The 21,810-nt window shown below is 36.7% G+C and overlaps 1 long non-coding RNA gene across 3 annotated transcripts in view; it reads right to left on the minus strand.

Moving 5' to 3' along the window:
• LOC147916209 (uncharacterized) overlaps positions 1–21,553 on the minus strand; it is an 85,884-nt gene extending 64,331 nt beyond the window's left edge. For all 3 annotated transcript variants that reach the window (XR_015553136.1, XR_015553134.1, XR_015553135.1), the window contains exon 1: positions 21,347–21,553. This is a non-coding gene — a long non-coding RNA (uncharacterized LOC147916209). The remainder of the gene's footprint in view (positions 1–21,346) is intronic.
• Positions 21,554–21,810: the final 257 nt, after the last annotated feature.

Genomic DNA, 21,810 nt, shown 5'->3' on the forward strand with positions numbered 1-21,810 from the left:
AAAGGGATGGAAAAATTAAATCATTCCAGATAAAGAAAAATGGAAAGAGTTCATTACTAGCATAAACTGTCCTACAAGAAATGCTAAAGAGAATCCTTCAGGCTAAGATGAAAAACAACTAGATGGTAACTTGAATCTAAGTGAAGAAATAAAGAACACCAGGAAAGTTAGCTACACTGGTAAATATAAAAGACAGTATAGATACATTTTTGTTTGTAACACTTTTCTACTCCCATATAATTAAACCAACAGCTGCATAAAACAATAATTATAATAATGTGTGGATGGGCTTATAGTGTATAGAGGTATAATTTGTATGACAATAATAACACAAAGGAGTGGGAGAGAATGAAGCTATATTTAGATATAATTTAAATGAAATTGATATTAGTCTGAGCTAGATTGTTTTGGATAAAAATGTTAATTGCAGTTCCAAGGGCAACAAAAAGTAAGAACACAAAACGATATAGTAAAAGACACAGCAAAAGAATTTAAATGCTAGACTAGCAAATTACTACTAATCACAAGAGAAGAAGAGGAATAAAGGAATAGAAAAAGAAAAAGACATGCCAGGAAGAAAACAAATAGCAAAATGCCAGATATATATCCTACCTTCCAAGAATTAACTTTAAATGTAAATGGACTAAAACCTACAATTAAAGGCTGAGGTTGGCAGGAAGAGTTTGAAAAAATGATCCAACTATTTGAGACAGACTTTAAATTCAAAGACACAAGTAGGTTGACGATAGAAGGATAGAAATAGATATACCATGAAAACAGTAACTAAAAGAGAGTTGAAGTAGATATATTAATATCAGACACAGTAGACTTTGTCAAAAATTATTACTAGAGAAAAAGAATACTTTAAAATAATAAAAGGGCCAATAAATCAGGAAGACATAAAAATTATAGCCATATGTAAATCTAAGTCCAAAAATTGGACTAAATTAAGTCCAATAATTAAGTCTAATAAATCTAAGTCCAAAATTACAAAAAGCAAAAACTGACAGATATGAAGGGAAAAATAGATAATTCAACAAAAAAATTGGAGACTTCAATATCTCACATTCAATAATGTATATAACAGCTAGACAGAATAATCAAGGAAGTAGAAAACTTGAATAACAGCATAAATCAACTAGACCGAGCACATGTCTATAGAACATTCCACCCCAAAACAGCAGAATACATACTCTTCTTAAGCATACATGGAACGTTCTCCATGATACTCTGTATGCTAGGCCATAAAACAAGCCTGAGTAAATTTTAAAAGAATTGTAATCATACACAGAGTATTCTTGACCACAATAGAATTAAATTATATGTAAATAACAGGAAAATTCACAAAAATATGGTGAAATGTGAAAATTGAACATGACACTCCTAAATAACTAAGAGCAGATTTTACAAGGAAACTTAAAAAATACTTTGAGATGAATGAAAACAAACACATAAATTACCAAAATTAAGGGGATACAGCTAAAGCAGCACTTGGAAGAAATACTATAAACAATTTTATGGCAACAATTTAGATTACCTTGATGAAATGGACACATTTCTTCAAAGATATCAACTCTAAATTCTGACTCAAGAACAAACAGAAAATCTGAATGCCTATAACAAACAAGGTGATTGAATTAGTAATCAAAAACCCAGTACAAAGAAAATCCCAGGAGCAGATAGCTTCGCTGGTGAATTCTAAACTTTTAAAGCAGAAGTAATGCTAATTCATCACAATTTTTTTCCAAAAACAAAAGAAGAGATAATAATTCCCAACCTATTCTATGAAGCCAATATTACCCTTAAACTGAATACAGACATTAAAAGAAAAAAAATTACAGACTAGTGTTCCTTTTGAAGATAAGCACAAAAATTCTCAACAAAATACTAGCAAATTGAAAAGAATGGTACATAAAAAATATTATAAACCACAAGTAAGTAAAAGGATTTATTACAGAAATGCAAGGCTGATTTAACACAACAAAATCAATAAATGTAATATACCATATTCATAGAGTAAAGGACAAAGAAATAAGGTCATCTCAATAGAAAAAGCATTTGACAAACTCTTCCATCTTTCCCTGATAAAAACAGAAAAACAAAAACTCAGCAAATTAGAAATAGAAAAGTATTTCTTGAGCCAGGGAAGGGAATCTAAAAAAATTCCATAACTAACATCATATTAATGGTGAGACACTGAATGCTTTCTCCTTAAGATCAGGAAACACACAAGGATGTCTCCTCTCATGGCTTGTTTTCAATATTGTTTTGGAGGTTCTAGCCAGGATAATTAAGGAAGAAAGTAAATAAATGGTACTCAGATTGGAAAGGAAGGAATAAAAATATCTCTATTCACAGAATACATGATTTTGTATATATAAAAATCATAAGAAATCCACAAAAATACTAGAACTAATAAAGAATTTCAGTGTTTGCAGGCTACAGGATCAATAGGTAGAAATCAGTTGTATTTTATACACTAGAAATAAATAATGTGAAAATTAAATTAAGGAAACTATTCCCTTTACATTATTATCAAAAAGAATAAGCAGTTAGCAGTAAATTTAACAAAAATTGCAAGAGTTTTACACTCAACAGTACAACGCATTATTAAAGGGAATTAAAGAAGACCTAAATAAATGGAAAGAGATTGTATGTTCACGGATATGAAGTTTAATATTGTTAACGTGGAAATACTCCCCCAATTGATCTACAGATTCAGTATAATCCCCAAGTTATTGTTGTTTGCAGACATTGACAAACTGACTTTGAAATTCATACAGAAATGCAAAGGATCCAGAAAAACCATACAATCTTGAAAAAGATAAAATTGGAGAACTCACACTTCCTGATTTCAAAACTGACAATAAATGGACAGTTATTGAGATACTATGCTACTGGCATAAGAATAGAAACAAAGATCTGTGGCATAAAATTGAGAATTCAGAAATAAATACTTAAATTTTTGGTCAATATATTTTTGATGAGTGCCGTTATATTTCACTGGGGGAAAGAATAGTCTTTTCAACAAATGGTGCTGGGGCAACTGGAAATCCACACACAAAGAATGAAGTTGAACCTGTACCTCACACTGAATATAAACATACACACAAATTAATCAAAAAACTAAAGTTAAGAGCTTAAACTATAAAACTCTTAGAATAACATGTAGGATTAAATTTTCATGACCTGGGGTTTGGTATTTAAGTTTAGATATAACACGAAAGCAAAGAAAACAAAAGAAAATTAGAAAAATGAGATTTCATCAAAATTAAAAACTTTCATGCTTCAGTGGACACCATCAAGAGTTTGAAAGGCAAAAAGAATAGGAGAAAACACCAACAAATAATACACCTTATAAGGGACTCCTATTCAGAATAAATAGGAGACTCATAATTCAACAATAATTTGCTGCTAATCATCAGTAGCAAACAAATACATCTACCATGGAGGAGAGAAAAATAGGCCTTGGGTTGGGAGTCAGAAATGACTTGAAAGCTGAAGTCCTCTGGTGAACCTGGCCATAGCTCAGAAGAAGGCAAGAGGAGTGACCCATCATAGGTGAGTTTATAGGACTTCTGCTCCCTAGGTTTGAGCTAACACAGCCAAGTCTATGTCACTTCCATTAGCCCTTTATATAATTAGCACTTTCTATTTAATTTTGCATTAAATTATACAAATTTTAAAAAGGGGTAAATATTTGAATACACCTTTTTCCACAATAGGTATACATATGGCCAATAAGCATAAGAAAATATAATAATCATCATTAGTTATTAGAGAAATGCAAATGAAAACTATAATGAGATTCTACTTATATGGGCTAAGATGGCTAAAATAAAAATGTCAGGTGATAAGATTTGGCAAGGATGTGGAGAAATTGGAACTCTCAGGCATTGTTTTTGTGAATATAAAATGGTGAATCTGTTTTGGAAGATAGTTTAGTATTTCCTCAAAATGTTAAAATTTGAGTTACCACATAACCCAGCAACTCAACTTCTGGATATATACCCAAGGGAAATAAAAGACATATTCACATAAAATTTTCTATATAAATGTTTATAGGAACATTATTTATTGTAGCCCCAAATAGAAACAACCAAATGCCCAACAACTGATTAATGGATAAATAAAATGTGGCATATCCATGCTAAAAGTTCTGAGCACCCCAATTTTAATGGTGGGAGGTTCCCACACCTCCAAGCGATACTCTGACACGCACCGAGTGTCCTGCCATACAATTCAATTCTGATACTATCTACCCAGAGATAGCATCAGATTCCACAGGTTGAGAGCTCAGGCCCACAAGACTGTCCTCTGCTCCAGATGCCAATCACAAGACCAGACTGTCGCCTGTACTTCTGACAGACCAGCTATAGATTAGAGCTTCCAACGACCCCCTCCTTGGGTTTGATTAATTTGCTGGAACAGCTCACTGAACTCAGAGAAACATTTTTCTTACTAGATCGCCAGTTTATTATAAAAGGATAAAACTCAGAACAGTCAGATGGAAAAGATCTATGGGGAAAGAGCAAGGAGCTTCCTTGCTCTCACCAGGCACACTGTCTCCAAAACTCCACATGTTTACTAACCCAGAAGCTCTTCGAACCCAGTACTTTTTGGGTTTTTATGGAGGCTTCATCACCTAGGCATGATTGATTACCTAGTTGGCCACTAGTGATTGAACTCGATCTCCAGCCCCTCTCTCTTCCCTGGAGGTCAGGGAGCTGGGAATAAGAGTTCCAACACTCCAATCACATGATTGGTTCTCCTGGCAACCAGCCCCCATCCTGAGGTGCTTTGTAAAAGTCACCTCATTAACATAGCAAAAGATACTTTTATCACTCTCATCCCTTAGGAAATTCCAAGGGTTTTAGGAGCTCTGTGCCAGACAGGGGACAAAGACCAAACATAAGTTTCTTATTACAAATCACAGTATCATATATACAATAGAATATTATCTGTCAAGGAGAAGGAATGAAGTACTGATTTATGCCACAACATGGATGAACCTTGAAAACATAATGATAGGTGAAAGAAGGTAGTCACAAAAGAATATATATTATATGATTCCATTTATATGGACTGTCTGTAATTGACAAATCCATAAAGACAGAAAGTAGATTAGTAGTTTTTCTGGGCTGGAGAGAGAGGGATTTAGGAAGTATTTGCTAATGGGTTCAGAGTTTCATTACTTTAAAAGGTGATGAAAATATTCCAACATGAAATAGTGGTTGCACAACTCTGTGAGTATACTAAAACTCATGATGAATAAATGAAAAGCAATAGGATATATTGCAGTATATGAGGAAACCATTTGGTTTAAAACTAATTTGGCCTGACCTTGTTTTTCTAAAAGGGCCTGATGTGGCCTGTTGAGCATGCATTGTATATCTGCTTTAAACATTTACACTGTCCCAAAGACAAGAATGATGCCCTTAAAGAGAGTGATGTGTCTTTCCCCCATATCATCATTTTCTTAAGGATTATTATCTCTTCCTGGAAACTAAGGACTAATTACTGACCTGCTGTGCTCACCTGGTGACCACTGACATACTGTGCTAGCTAAGCATCTCATGATAGTAGCAAAAGAGGTATTCCTATCATATGTGATATAGGCTCTTTGTTCCAAAATGGTATATAACCACTCTGTACACCCCACTTCTTTGATGTGCTTCCTTCCTTGGGGGAGGAAGCTCCCCAGGCTATAGTCCTTAGACCTGGCTCATGAGAAACTCACTGCAAATTTTGATTTGTAGATTGATTATGGATTATTCACATTGACACTCACTAAATTGTACACTTTAAAATGGAGAACTTTTGGTATATGAATATGGTTGTCATTAAAAAAAAAGAATAGATTACTTTTTTCTTTTTTTTTGGTTAGGAAGATTGGCCCTGAGCTAACATCCACCGCCAACATTCCTCTTTTTGCTGAGGAAGATGAGCCCTGAACGAACATCTGTGCCCATCTTCCTCTATTTTGTATATTGGATGCTGTGACAGCATGGCTTGATGAGCGGTGCATAGGTCCACGTCCGGGATCTGAACCTGTGAAGCCCGGGCTGCCAAAGTGAAGTGCACGAACTTAACTACTATGCCACCAGGCTGGCCCCTAGATTATCTATTTTTCACACTTAAATTCAATTTAAAATAAAACTCTGAGAAGACCCTAAAAAATCATGATTTGTGTCCCCAGTCTGTATAATGACCACCTCTTTGTATCCTCTGGTAGATGATTATACTTGTGGTCTGCATCTCAGAGAACCACACCACCCATCTGTGGGTTGTCATACTGTGGTGGCTGTGTGTTGCTGTGATGCTGAAAGCTATGCCACCAGTATTTCAAAATACGAGCAGTCTCATCCATGGTGGACAGTTTTCAGCAGAGCTTCCAGACTAAGACAGACTAGGAAGAATGACCTGGCCCCCAACTTCCAAAAAAATTGGCCATAAAAACCTTATGAATAGAGCCAACCCTGATGGCCTAGATTCTAAAGTTTGGCACACTCCACTTTGGTGGCCTGGGTTCGGTTTCCAGGCATGGAACCACACCACTCATTTGTCAATAGCCATGCTGTGGTGGTGGCTCAAATAGAAGAACTAGAAGTTCTTACAACCAGAATATACAACCATGCACTAGGGCTTTGGGGAGGTACAAAAAAAAAAGAGGAAGATTGGCAACAGATGTTAGCTCAGGGTGAATCTTTCCCCACAAACAAAACAAAACAAAACCTTATGAATAGCAGCAGAGCATTGTCTGATATAGTGCCAGAAGGTGACAGGATGGCGCAAAGGCCCAGGCAGGGTTCCCCTCTGCTGTTCACCAGGCGCTAGAAGTCAGAAAAGACTTGACAATACTAACAGCAACAACTGCATGTCGGAGGCAGTTTTCTCCTTTGGGGGCCTCCCCTAGGCTCTAAGGTCTATGAGGGCAAGGATCATGTCTTTTATATTTCCATCCTGTAGCAAGCACCTAGTGCAGTGCCAGGCTCACAGAGGTGGTCATATGTATTTGTTAAATAAATGAACTGTCTCTCATTCATTCATCCTGTCTATACTGATCAGTAGCAATCTGAGACATCTACCATGCAGGAGAGAAAAAATCAGGCCCCAGAGTGAAGGCCAGAGCGGGTTTGGAACCCAAAGTCTTCTGGTGAGCCTCACACAAAGGCAGGAGGAGAGTCATAGACGAATTTGCGGTGACTTTTGGTCCCTAGATTTGAACTATCCCAGCCAAGTCTAGGCCTATTTCATCAGCCCTTTACATAATCAGCACTTTTTATTTGATTTTGCTTTAAATATTCCTATAAAGGCTGCTGCTCTGCTCTACACAAAGAAGGGAATTTACTTTTTTCTTTAGGTACCAAGTGGTACCTGTCTGTTCTCCCTGGGAAGAGCAATATAACATCAATAGGAAAGCCTTTTAATATCTGGTGCTGGGTTTTATTTTACCATCAATTAAGTTGCCATTTTATTCTTCCCTGCAATGTTTTCAATCTCGGACCAATTTCTTGGTAGAAATTACAAATCTGACCACTCAAGATACCAACTGATATAATCATTCTGTTTTAGCAGTGTCCAGAATGCAAATAAAAAAGGGCAGATTTTTTTCTTCAATAAAATGGTGCTTTGCAATAGAAAGCTGTGTTACTTATTTACTTATTAAATTAAAGAAAATGCAGAGAGGGTGAAAATGTACTGTTGGTCACAGAACAGAAGGAAGACACAGCAAAGTGAGAGGCTAAATGATGGTTCTAAGCCTGGAGTTTGCAGACCTTTTGCAGGAGCAGTCGGGCACTATCTGCTTTATCCAAAAGTCTAGTGTCTCGAGTCCACCCTGGGGAAGGCTCATCTTGGGTGTTGGGTGACCTCCCACAGCAGCTGACCTGTTACACATGGGGCCCAGCTTTCCTCCTCCCTCACCTTATTCTAATACAGCCCCCATCCTGGGTCCCAGGTGTCCTAAGGCACTCCTGGATGACAGGTAGCTACTGGGTTGATATGCATCCAACTTCCTTCAGGAAAGCCATCATTGTTCAGAAGAGAACTCTATCACCTCTGATCGGTAGGTGACAGTGGGTTTCAGTACTTGATGTCAATAGCATTTTGAGGACATGTCTGGAAATGGAAGCATGATTAATCAGCACTATCTCTTAAAGGGTGCTGAGATGGGAAGACTGTTACGTATTTGCCATCTAATGCAGTCCAGCCCTCTCATTTAAAGTTGAATGTATTTTAAACAAGTAGGGACCCACACCAGTCACAGCAGTACCTGTGGATTCGCAGATTGTGTTGCTTTTCAGGTCTCCATGCTGCTCCTCGAAGACTGCAAGCACACTGCCATCCCAAGATTTAGCCCTGCTCATCCTCCTGCCTGTCCTTTCTTGTTCAAATACTAGTGTTCAGCAAGGCCTTCCCTAAAGACTTGATTTACAACAACAATGCTGCTCCTGTTCCCTGCCTGTTTCTTCTCCATAGTACTTATCATCAACTGATCCACTGCACTATTGACTTAGTGGTGTTGATAATCTCTCTTCCTACCCAGAGCATAAACATTTGAGGGGTGTTTGTCTTATTTTGTCTGTGCTGTTTCCCTAGTGCTAGGATATTGTCTGGCACAGAGTGGTCCCTCACTACATAGCTGTTTAATACAAAAATGAATTGATTATTAAACTAGCTTTTTCTTAATGAAGTCCCCACCTTTTAAATTTTTCCTTATTTTTGGCTCTAATTTTTGTTTTGTTTCTGCACTTTTTTCAAGTTTCCTTTCTTTTTGTTTTTCTGATTTTTGGAGCTTTACCTATGTCTGTTACAACAGACACATTAATTGAATTGTCAAAATGTTCCTTATCCATATTCACAAGGAGTACTGACAAGGTGTTTTGTGGAATGCCTTCTGGAATTTATCTGATATTTTTCTCATAATCAGACTAGAGTTATGAGTTTTGGGGAGGAAGACCACAGAAGTACATCACAACGTATCCAGGGTCTGTCCTATCAACATGACTTATCAATGTTAATGTTGAACTTGATCACTTGGCTGAAGGAGTGTTTGTCAGGTTTCTCCACTATAAAGTTACTTTTTTCTCCCTTTACCATAGTGGACTCTTTGATAAGAAGTCACTATGCACAACTCACGTTTAAGAAGAGGAGAGTGATACTCCAAATATTTGAGGGGGAAATCTACATAAATTTGGGGGGAATTTTTTTCTGCACAGGAGATTGCTCTCTTTTCTCCCATATTTATTCAATAAGTTATTTATATGAGTATAGACTCATAGACATTTATTTTATGCTTTGGGCTACAATCTTATACTTCGTTATTTATTGAGTAGCTCAAATTATTCCAGTTTTGGCCATTGAAAGTTCTTTCAGTTGTGTCCTGTGACCCTTTGACGTACTCCCATCAATGTGAGTTTATATTTTTTTGAGCACTTCCTTGCTTCTGGAACTACAAGTTGCTCCAGACTCATTTTGTATATTCTCTGCCTCAGCCCTAGAATCTGTTATTTCTCAGAAGAGTCCTGGTTTCTTTTATAGGAGAATAGTAGTACAGTGAAGATCTGGACACCAAGTGCACTCATACTAATAGGGAAGTGTTGCTTCCAGGCCCTCTCGGCTGACATAGCAAGGGAATATATGTGCATATACTATTCTATGTATATACACATATCTGTTAGTATCTCTGTATGCACCCATCTATGCCTGTATCAAGCTAAGCATGAGCTGATACTGATATATCCAAATCCAATCAAGTATCACACTGATCATTCTAGCCCCTTGCTTATTTGTAACCTCTCACTTCAACAATGAGAAAACTAGCTCTCTCCATCTGCCACTCATTTACTTAGATTTCAGTACACATGGTGAAACAGCTCTGCTCCCAAATCCGAATGTGGGAGAGTGTCACCCCCACAAACAATGCTCTGGACACCATCTGGGTGTCCTACTATTCAACTCAATTCAGACACTATCTACCCTGAGATAGCATCAGATCTCTCAGGTTAAGGGGTCAGTCCTACAAGACTGCCTCCCCCACTTCAGACATCAATTGCAAGTCCAGAATATGACCTGTGCTTCTGACCAAACTACTATAGATTGGAGGCTCCAATGACCCCTCCTTGGATTTGATTCATTTGTTAAAGTGGCTCACAGAGCTCAGAGAAACATTTTACTTACTAGATTACCAGTTTATTATAAAAAGGTATAACTCAGGAACAGCCAGATGGAAAAGATGCATAGGACAAAGTATGGGAAAGACCCCAGAAGTTCCCTTCTGTTTCCAGGCACCACTCTCCCAAATCTTGGCGTGTTCACCAACCCAGAAGCTCTTTAAATCCTGTCCTTTTGGGTTTTTATGGAGGCTTCATTACCTAGGCATGATTGATTAAATCATTGGCCACTGGTGATTGAACTCAATCTCCAACCCTTCTGCCCTCTCCCAGGGGGGTGTGACTGAAAGTTCTAATTCTCTAATCACATGGCTTTCCTGACAACCAGCCTCTATTCTGAGGTGCTTTCAAAAAATCACCTTGTTAACATAACAAAAGACACTTTGATTATTCTCATCTCTTAGGAAATTCCAAGTATTTGAGGAGCTCTGTGCCAAGAAACAGGAATGAAGACCATATATATATATTTTATTGTAAATCATAATGTCACACATGGTTAGAGGTTTCAGAATTGTTAAACTGTAGCTCGTGGGAATCAACTTCACCAACTAGAGTAGAGTGGTTATGTACTGTTCCTCTTGCCTTTTAATATTAGTGCCCATTCATTTCCAAAGTTACTTAGGTCAACTCCTTTTCCCAAACTCCCTTCAGTGAGGATGTATCATACATTTGTAATACAGTTAGATTCTATTGTCCCTGTCTGTAGCCCATCCTGGGATACCCCAACCTCCTAAATAATGTTTAAAAATTTGTATATATCAAGGTTCACTCTTTGTGCTACAAGTTCTATGGGTTTTGACAAATGCATGTTGTTATGTATCTATCCTCAGAATATTGTACAGAATCATACAATATTGTACTGTGCAGTATCATACAAATGCTATGCAGATATACATGTTTTCTAAGTATTTTATCCCACTAAGTTACTTGTCTTTTCCTAAAGACATTTTTTGTAGAGAATTAGTTTTTAATTTTAATAAAGTGCGACATATCTATTTATTATATTATGGATCATGCTTTTATTGTTTTATCTAAAATCTCATTACCAAATCCAAAGTCACATAGATTTTTTTCCTATGTTTCATTCAAGAATTTTTATACTTTTGCATTTTACTTTTAGGTTTATGATCCATTTTGACATCATTTTTGCATAAGGTTTCAGGTCTGTGTCTAGATTCCTTTTATTAGTTTTCTAGTTTTCTGTGTGTAGATCCCATGTATATTTTGGCACTTCATTTTTTGACACTATTGTAAAAGATGTTTTTTTAATTTAAAATTCCAATTGTTTATTACTGTATATGAGAAAGCAATTAAATTTTGTATATTTACCTTGTATCCTGCAGCCTTGTTATATTTGATTATTATTACTAGTTTTTTTTTTTTTTAGATTCCCTATAGTTTTTCTACAGGAATGATAATGTCATCAGGGAATAAATGCAGTTTTGTTTCTTTCTTTTCAATTTGTGTTCCCTTTATTTTTTTATCTTGGCTTATTACACTAGATAGGACCTCCAGGAAAATGTTGAATTGGTGTGGTAAGAGAGGAAATCCTTGCCTTTTTCCCTATCTTAAGAGGAAAAGTGTTCAGTTGCTCATCTTTAAGTATGATGTTCATTGTATGTTTTCATATATTTCTTTTATTAATTTAAGGAAGAGCCCTTCTAATCCTAGGTTTTTGGGAGTTTTATTATTATTATTATTATTATTATGAATGCATATTGAATTATGTTGAATGCTTTTTCTACATCTATCTATTGAGATAATAATATGTTCTTTTCATATTTAGTCTGTTAATATAATGTATTAGATTGCTTGTTTGATTTATAAGTGTTGAACCAGACTTGTATTCCTGGAATGAACCATACTTGGTTGTGATGTATTATCATTTATATATATATTATATATGTAGCTAGATTTGATTTACTAATATCAACATCTGTAGTTTTCTTTTAATGTCTTTAGCTTGTTTTGATTTTACAGTAATCCTGGTCTCAAAAAATGAATTGGATAGTGTCTCTACTCTTATTATCTGAAAGAGATTGTGGAGAATTGATATTAGCTCTTCCTTTAATACCTGAGTGAATTCTTCAGTGAAACTCTCTGGGCCTTGAAAGCTTTGAATTATTAATTCCATTTCTTTAATAGATGTAGAGATATTCAAGTTACCTCTTTATCCTGGAGTGGGTTTTAAACATTTGATTGTTTCCAGGAATTGGTCCATTTCATCTAAGTTGTCATATTTGTGGGCATAGAGCTGTTCATAATATTCCCTTATTATCCTTTTAGTGTCCATGGGATCAGTGCTGGGTGAATCCTCTTTCATTTCTGATATTGGTAACTTATGTCCTATCTCTTTCTCTTGGCTAGATGGGCAAGAAGATTTTCAACTTTATTGCTCTCTTTAAAGACATAGTTTTGGTTTTGTTGTTTTTCTATTTCTAATTTCATTGACTTGTCTTCTAGTTTTTTTTTTTTGTGTGTGTGTGTGTGAAGAAGATCAGCCCTGAGCTAACATCCATGCTAATCCTCCTCTGCTTGCTGAGGAAGACTGGCTCTGAGCTAACATCTATTGCCAATCCTCCTCCTTTTTTTTTCCCCAAAGCCCCAGTAGATAGTTGTATGTCATAGTTGCATATCCTTCTAGTTGCTGTATGTGGGATGCAGCCTCAGCATGGCTGGACAAGTGGCGCATCGGTGCACGCCCGGGATCCGAACCCGGGCCGCCAGTAGCAGAGCGCGCCCACCCAACTGCTAAGCCATGGGGCCAGCCCTCTTCTAGTTTTTATTATTTCCTTTTTTCTGAATGTTTAAGTTTAATTTGCTCATTTTTTTCTAATTTCCAAATGTTGAAGCTCAAGTAATTGATGTTAGACCTTTCTTCTCATCTAATATATGCACTTAATAGTATAAATTTTCCTCTAAATATTGCTTTAGCTGTTCCCGTTTTGATGTTACCTTTTTATTTCATTTCATTCAAAATATTTTTAAATTTCTCTTGAATTTCTAAATTTTTCTTTGTTATTTAGTGTTAGAGGTATGTTGTTTAATCTTCAAGTATTGGGGAAATTTCTGGCTATCTTTCTGTTATTGATTTCTAATTTATTTCCATTATCTTCTAAGACACACTTTATATGATTTCTATTATTTTAAATTAGTTTAGGTTTTTCTATAGCCATGAATATGGTCTATCTTGGTGAATGTTCCATGTTAGCTTGACAAGAAAGTATACTTTGCTGTTGATGTATGGACTATTCTAAAGTGTCAGTTAGATTAAGTTGATTCACATTGTTTTTCATATATACCATTATAGGTTTTCTGCCTGCTTAATCTGTAAGTTATTGAAAGAGGCATGTTGAAATTACCAACTATTATAGTGGATTTGTCTGTTTGTCCTTTCACTTCTGTTAATGATTGTTCACATATTTTTATGTTCTTTTATTAGATGCATACACTTTTAGGATTGCTATGTTTTCTTAGAGAATTGACCCCTTTATAATTAATACCCCCCTTTAATCTTGACAATCCTTCTTATTCTGAAGTCTGCTTTTTCTTAAATTAATATAGCTACTGCAGCATTCTCTTGATTAGCATTAGCAGGGCATGTGTTACTCTATTCCTCTATTTTTTAACATGAATCCCTATATTTAAACAAGATTCTTGTAGTCAACAAATATAGCTGTTATGGTTTTTTTTTAATCCACTCTGACAATCTCTATGTTTTAATTGGTGCATTTAGATCATTCACATTTTAAGTGATTATTGATGTGGCTAGATTATCCTCCATCATGTAACTATTTTTCATTTACTGCATTTGTTCTTTGTGTCTTTTTCCCCCTCATTTTTTGCCTTCTTTGGTTTTAATTGAGCATTTTATATGACTCCATTTTATCTCCTCTCACCATATCATTTCTACTTAAAAAATAGTGATTGTCTTAGAGTTTACTCTATACGTTTTTAACCAACCTAAGTTCATCTTCAAATAGTACTATGCCACATAACATGTAGTGCAGGCACCTTGTATTTACAGTTTTCCTCTTCCATTCCTTGGAACATTGCTGACATTCATTTCTTGTCATGGTGACTTCAAGTACTTCTTATGTCCTGTTCTTTCTTTCTTCTCCATCTGTATTTCAATTACATGTATGCTATATCTCTTATCCCACAGTTCTTGGATTTCTCAGGATTATTTTTGTTTTTTATTCTTTTTTTCTCATTGTGTTTAACTTGGAAAGTTTCTATTAACTTTTCTTAAAGTCTACTGATTCTTTATTTAGTTGTGTTGAGTCAACTGATGAGCTCATCAAAGATGTTCTTCATTTTTATTACTGTGATTTTGGTGTCAATGATTTTCTTTTGATTATTTCTTATAATTTCCATTTGTCATTTGACATTTTCTGTCTGGTTTTACATACTATGTTCTTTTTCCATTAGAGACCTTATCATGATAATCATAATTATTTCAAATTCTCTGTCTGAAAATTTCAACATCTATGTCAGATGTGAGTGTAATTGATACTTTCTTTGTCTCTTCAGACTGTTTGCTCTTTTATTTTGGCATGCTTTGTAATTTTTTTATTGAAAGCATACATGTTATAGTAGGTAACTGGTACTGAGGTAAACAGGCCTTTAGTGTGAGGGTTTATGCTAATACTTCTATAAGTTCAGCTGTGTTTAATGTTTACTGTAGTTGTCTGTGCCAGAGTCTTCAAATCCTCTAGTATTCTTATTTTTGTCTCCATCTTGGCTTGAGCCTTCCTTATAAACAACTCTTCAAAGAGAAGTTGTCTTGTAACTCTTGTTGACGTAATCCTGTGTTACACTGGAGACTTGGTGTGGGGACAGAGTTTTGGAGATGAAAACATTTTACAATCTTTGAGGGACGCTCATTCTTTCAGTTGGCCTGTGTCTCAGGCTATGGCCTTCATGCATGTTCCTTTCTCTCTTCCCCCTTCCCTCTGACTGATTTTCTTGGCTGTAGCCAAGTCGACTTTGTGTGGAGTTGATGTTGTATTTTTCTCCACTTATGTGAGATAAGAAAGCTAGAGGGGGCTGAAGTCAGGAAGAATACCATTCCCAGCTTGGATAAGGTTTCAGAAATATGCTCTGGTAAGGTCATTTCCCTTGGAAAGTAAGCCTTTATTATGGAGAAAATTCTGGCATGTTTCACAATGAGTAATATTTTCATCTCCCTGCCAGTGGATTTTTCTCAGATCCTTACCATGAGAGCCTGGTGGTAGGGAAAGCCATGAAAGTGTGGGGGCCCCCCTAATACTGCAGCTCCCAGGGAATTTCTCACTCAACTAGTCCACACTTGGCCTCCAGCAATTTGTCACAATGACTACTTAAGTGGTCCTACAAGTTTGTGCCTTCAGAGGCTTAACTCTTGCAAGCAACTCTGGGTAAGCAACTCTTGGGTGCTGGCTCTCTCTGGATGTACCTGAGTCTCTAGATTTCAGGGTGGCAATTTGCCCTGTGATGTCAGTTCTCTGATGGGTTCAAGAAAAGTCATTGATTTTCAGTTTGTCCAGCTTTTCCTGATAAGAATGAGAGTGATGTCTTCCAAGCTCATTACATGTCAGAGCTGAACACTTCATTTCTCTTTAAATATTTTCTGTCTTATCCCTTGGTACTGAATTCTGGCTGATATCTTCAGATCTTTCTTTCTAGTACTACTATACACCCATGTGTCACTTAACGATGGGGATATGTTCTGAGAAATGCGTGGTTAGGAGATTTCATCATTGTACAAATATAGAATGTACTTACCTAGATGGCAGTCTACCACACACCTAGGCTATATGGTACTAATCTTATGGGACTGTTTTATATGCAGTCCTTCATTGACTGACATGTTTTTATGCAGCACATGACTGTATTCCACGATTGTCTTTTTAATTCAATGAAAATATATGTGTGTTTATATATATATATATGATGAAATACATATATTTCATTTTTAGAAGTTTTATTTAGTTGTTTGCTTATGGTCTTTAGTCATTTTTAAATCCCCTTTAATACTTTTAAATACACTTACATTTAATCATATTGTTCTATCTCTTCTTTGAACATAGGCTCTGAGGTGTGAACAGTAGGATTGTGGGAAGGTGTAGGTAAGAGACTGTACTTTGTAATCAAGGTTATTGGTTCAAAATCCTCATGCCAACAACTCCTAGTGGTGATGTGGCCTTGGGGAAGTTGCTTTTGCTCTCAAAAATATAGTTATCTCATTTGTGGAATAGTAATATTAATAATTGAGCATTTAATGTTATTTGCAAGTCTACATCGGTGCCTAGCATATTTATTTTAGACACGTCAATTCTGTTTATTCTCATACCTTATCTCATTGATGTTGTCTAGTTTACCAAGGATGAACCAATTCCCTAAGAAATAGATCCACTCAGCCCTTGAACTCTGAGTCCTTCCTTCGCTTGTTCCCCTCAGCCTCAGGGCTAATGCTGTGGACATGCTGGAGACAGACGATGCTCTTCCCTTTGCTTCCTGGGCTCTATTCCACTCCTGCAGCGCTCATGCCTCTGTGTTCAGCACTGTCTGATTTCATCACTCTCAATCTCTCCTCCCTCTTTCACATCTTCAGCTGAACCTAGAGGCTGCCCCTGCCCGTGAAGTACGATTATTTGCCTCCAGTTGGCATTGCCAGTGATGACCAGAGGGAACAAACTTCTGCTCAGTCTTTTTCATATTCAGCCAACAATTGGGTGACAACTGTGTTTGAGGCACATTTCTGGGTGCCAAGGATACAGCAGACAGACAAAGGCCCTGCACCCACAGGGCTTATATGCCCATGAGGGGAGACAAACCATAGACACCTAAATAGACTCTAAAATACCAGATAACAAGAACTACTAACAAGAAAATAAAGCTGGGTCACTGGTAGAGAGTGATGAGTGGGTGGATGGGGACAGTCCTTCCACAGTCCATCCACTGTGAGCAGGATGAAACCTAAGACACCTGTAGAGTCAGACTCAGTTGTCTCCTTCCAACACCCTTCCCTCACGTCGCTCTTTTGGGCACTTGTGCTCTCGTCTTGCCTCCTTGTTTCCCAGGGTCCCCAGTGTGGGGCCCCATGAAGAGTTAGACTTCCCCTTTTTATTAAACCTTGCATACATTAGCTGGCAGTGACCATAGGGGCCAAAAAAACTATTTCCACCACAATGTTAATGACTAAAAATTGCAGATATATTCACAATAAGGAAGGATAACTTAAGAAACCCCACACATCACTTCAAGAGAAAAATCATTATTTAATTTCGGGCATCACAAAATAGGGTTGGGGAAAGATTTTGGTAATTATTACAGACAGGCAACCTTCCCTTGCTCTTTCTTAAGAAATGGAAAATACAAGCAATTTGTAACTAAATGAGAATGTCACCCTTCCCCACACTAAGGCCACATTTTTTCATTTTTACAAAATGCAAAAGATATTCCTGCCCAGTTTCCAAACAAGGTGGTATAGACTTACTTTTTCTAACAGGTGGTTTTGTCTGCATGACGCCTATAAATACAACTAAATACCCCTGGAAATTATACATCAAGCAATGAGATGGTTCTGAAGGCTGGAAAGAAGAAGGTAAAAGACTAGGAATCTTAGGACTGAGTAACAATACTGTTGTGAGTTTCCTTTTTTGTTTCCTATATATCCTTGGATTGGGCACCAGGGAGGCCTGAAACCCCATTCCTACCTCCAATACCCCAAAAAAGAAAATAAAAAGCCTGCTCTCTCTGTCCACTGGACAAGGAAAGGGGAAGCCCAACCAAGACCAAGTGTAGACTCAACCCCTGCCCCACAACTGTAGCCCCAGTGGGTGGTCTGATCTGCTCTGATCATCTTCTCTCATTCCGTAGCCTAGGCCCAGGAGTCCAATCCACTAGCAGCAGCAGCAGCAGCAGCAAAACTCTGGTCATCCCAGCCCATGATACACAATTAGTTCTCTGGCAGGAAGACCAATCTACTCACAGTGGGAGCAACAGAAAAGCTCTGCACTCAGGGGCATAAGGAAATCCTTGTCGAGTGGCTTCTACTCTTTCTTTCCCCCAGAATGTCACCTAGTGACAGTAGGTGGCCCAGGGAAGTGCCTCTACCACTGCACACATCATCAGCAGGCAATGAGAGGAGCACAGCTGCAGCTGAGGAATGAAGCAGAGGGGACAAATATCTGCTAAAATTGGAGACTTAAATAGGATCAAGAGTCTCCTAGTATAATAAACAAAGTGTATAGAATACAACAGGAAAATCACTTGTCAAAAAAGAACCAGGAAACTACAAGTAGAATGAGAAAACACAATCAAATAATGCCAACAAAACATGAAATTGTTTGACAAGGATTTTAAAGCTGCCATCGTAAATACGCTTCAACAATCAATTACAAATCTCTTTAAACAGATGAAAAAATACAAAAACTAAGCAAATATATAGATTATATTAAAAAGAACTAAATGAAAATTATAAAACTGAAAGTAAAATAGCAGAAATTTAAAAATTTGCTAGACGGGGGCCGGCCTGGTGGCGAAGTGGTTAAGTTCATACACTCCACTTCAGTGGCCCAGGGTTTGCAAGTTCTGATCCTGGGCTCAGACCTATGCACTTCTTATCAAGCCATACTGTGGCAGGCATCCCACATATAAAATAGAGGAGGATGGGCACAGATGTTAGCTCAGAGATAATCTTCCTCCCCACCCCCCAAAAAAAAAAAATTTGCTGGATGGACAAAATACCACAGTCAAGGTGATAAACAATAGAATCAGTGGACTTTAAGATAGATTAATAATATTTACTCAATCTGAACAACAGAGAGAAAACAGACTGAGAAAAATTGAACAGTGCTTCAAGAATATGTAAGACAAAATTTTTAAAAAATGATCTAACATTTGTATCATGAAAGTTGTAGAAGGAGTACAAATTCATGGCTGAAAAAGTATTCTATTAAATAATCATTCAAGAATCCCCAAATACAGCGTCAGACATAGACCTGCATGTCCAAGATGATGAGAGAATCCCAAGTAAGATAAATTTAAAGAAATTTATGCCATGATATATCATGTTTAAGCTTCTGAAAACTGAAGACGAAGAAAAATATCCTAAAAGAAACCATTTTTCCTATAGCAGAAAATAATTTAAATGACAAAAATATTTCTCATCTGAATCCATCAAGGCAGGAGAGCGTGACACATTTTTCAAGTGCTTAAAGGAAAGAACTGTCAATCAGAAATCCTATACCAATGAAAAAAACCCTTCAGGAATTAAGAGAGAAAAAGATATTCTCAGATGAAGAAAAGGTAAGAGAACCTGATGCTAGCAGACCTATACTTAAAGAATGACTAAAGGAAGATTACCCAACAAAAGGAAAAACAAAAAAAAAGAAGCCTGGATGTTCAGAAAGAAAAGAAGAATGTAACTGAATGTGTAAAAGTAGAGGTAAACATAGTAGATTATCTTTCTCCTTACAAGTTTCTTTAATAATATTTTAGGGTTGAAGCAGAAATTATAGCATCATCTGATGTGGTACTCAATGTAAACAAAAGACTTAAGGTAATTATACTTTAACAAGTGGTAAAGGTAAAGGAAACTAAATGTATGTAAGGTTTCGACAGTTCACACAAAGTGGTAAAACATGGACACCAGTAGGCTGTGATAATTTACATATGTGTATGGTAATATCTAAAGCAACTACTAAAAACTATACAAAGCACTATGCTCAAAATCATTATAAATTAATCAAAATAAAATTCCCCCAAATGTTCAAGTAACAGAAGCAAGAAAAAACAAATAGACGTATGAGAAACAGAAAGATTAAACAAAAATAATAAAATGGTAGATATAAATCTAACATATCAATAATTACTTCAAATGTAGAAGAAGAAAAGTAGATGTGGCTGTACTTATAGCAGTTAAAGAAGATTTTGGATGAAATGAAATTATTGGGGACAAACTTGGACATTGCATAACAATAAAATGGATCAATCCAACAAGCATATATAAAAACCCTAATGTATATGCACCAGCAACAGACCTTCAAATTCATGAAACAAAACACTGATAGATTTGAAAGGAGACATGCATGTTGAGGACTTCAATATTCTACTCTTAGCAATTGTAAAACTTCTGGAGAGAAAATCAGCAAGGATATGGAAGAACTGAACAACACTGATCCATCAAATGTTGAATCAACATTTACAGAAGGACAAATCAACAATGTAAGTTTCTACTTTAAGGTTAGAAAAAGAACTAAATACATCCAAAGGAAGAGGAAGGCAATAATAAAGACAGCAGAAATGACTGCAATTGAAAAGAGGAAAACAGAGAAAATCAATGAGACAAACTTTTGTCTAAATATAAAAAAAGTGTTAAAACTATAGCAATATTTATAAAGGTAAAAATAGATGAGATAAAAACATCCATATCAAACTAAGACAGGATATGTCACAACAGATCCTGCAAACATTAAAAGGATAATAGAGGAATGCTATGAACAAATTTAAGCTCATAAATTTGACAACTTAGAAGAAACATACCAATTAATTACACAACCCAAAAATTGCTTAAACTCAGTCAAGTTGAAAAGATAATTTGAATAGTCCTATAACCATCAAATAAATTGAATTCATAATTAAAATCCCTCTTCCCATCTTCGATTCAGAAGATTTCACTGAATAATTTTACCAAACATTTAAAAAAGAACTAACATCATTTTATACAATCTATTCCAGAAAATAGGAGAGAAGGGAATCCCTCCCAGCTCATTTTGCGAGGTCAAATTGCCCTTTGTTATGAGAGGTTCCGGGATTCCATCGGAGACGTAAAAGAAACTTTTCACTTCAAACAAATGGACTGAAGGTATATTTTATTATATAGAGGATAGTAAGGGCGATAGTCTGCAAACGGATCCGAATAGGTCAAATAATAAGAGGGAAAACACACCAGCTCAACTGGAAAGGGAAAACATCCACATCAGCTGAGACAGCAGCAGATTGGGATAGGTCATATAATAAGAGGGAAAAACATCAGATGGATCAGAAAGGAAAACACCAGATCGACTGAAGGGAAATGACACAAATCAACCGGAAAGAGAAACACCAGGTTGACTGAAAAGAGAACACATCAGATCAATTACTTTACAATAAATCAATTACTCCACAATAAATCAATTACTCACAACATCCACGCCCTACTGCCGGGAGAGTCCTGTCAATCTACACGGCTGGGCAAGGATCACTCGTCCTGGGCAAGGCGTCCCTTCCACAGGTGGAACTCTCACCAGGTCTCAGTCCCCAGCAGTTATTTATAGCATCAATAATTTTCAGAGTAAGCAGTTACAGAGCTTTTTTCAGAGCAAGCATCTAGTGTTCCCATGCACAAATGGTTATCAGTGGCGGACGTGCACTGAGCCCCTAGCTATCGTCCCACCCCAGTAGTTATGTTCATGCATTGTTTACCCTGCTTATCGTTCCAGCTCGGCATAGATGGCCAGTCTGCCCCAGGCTGCGGCGCCCGAAGGGCCTTGAAATTCTTACACATTGCAACTATCTCCATGGCAGAAGGGCCAGTTCCCACCACGCAGAAAGCAGCGTTTATACTTCTTTTTGTGCTGGTGGCTGTAGGTCAATGGAGTGGCCAAAC

This window comes from Ceratotherium simum, chromosome 9, assembly GCF_057802395.1.
Source record: "Ceratotherium simum simum isolate JZ-2026a chromosome 9, ASM5780239v1, whole genome shotgun sequence".
Taxonomy (NCBI): domain Eukaryota; kingdom Metazoa; phylum Chordata; class Mammalia; order Perissodactyla; family Rhinocerotidae; genus Ceratotherium; species Ceratotherium simum.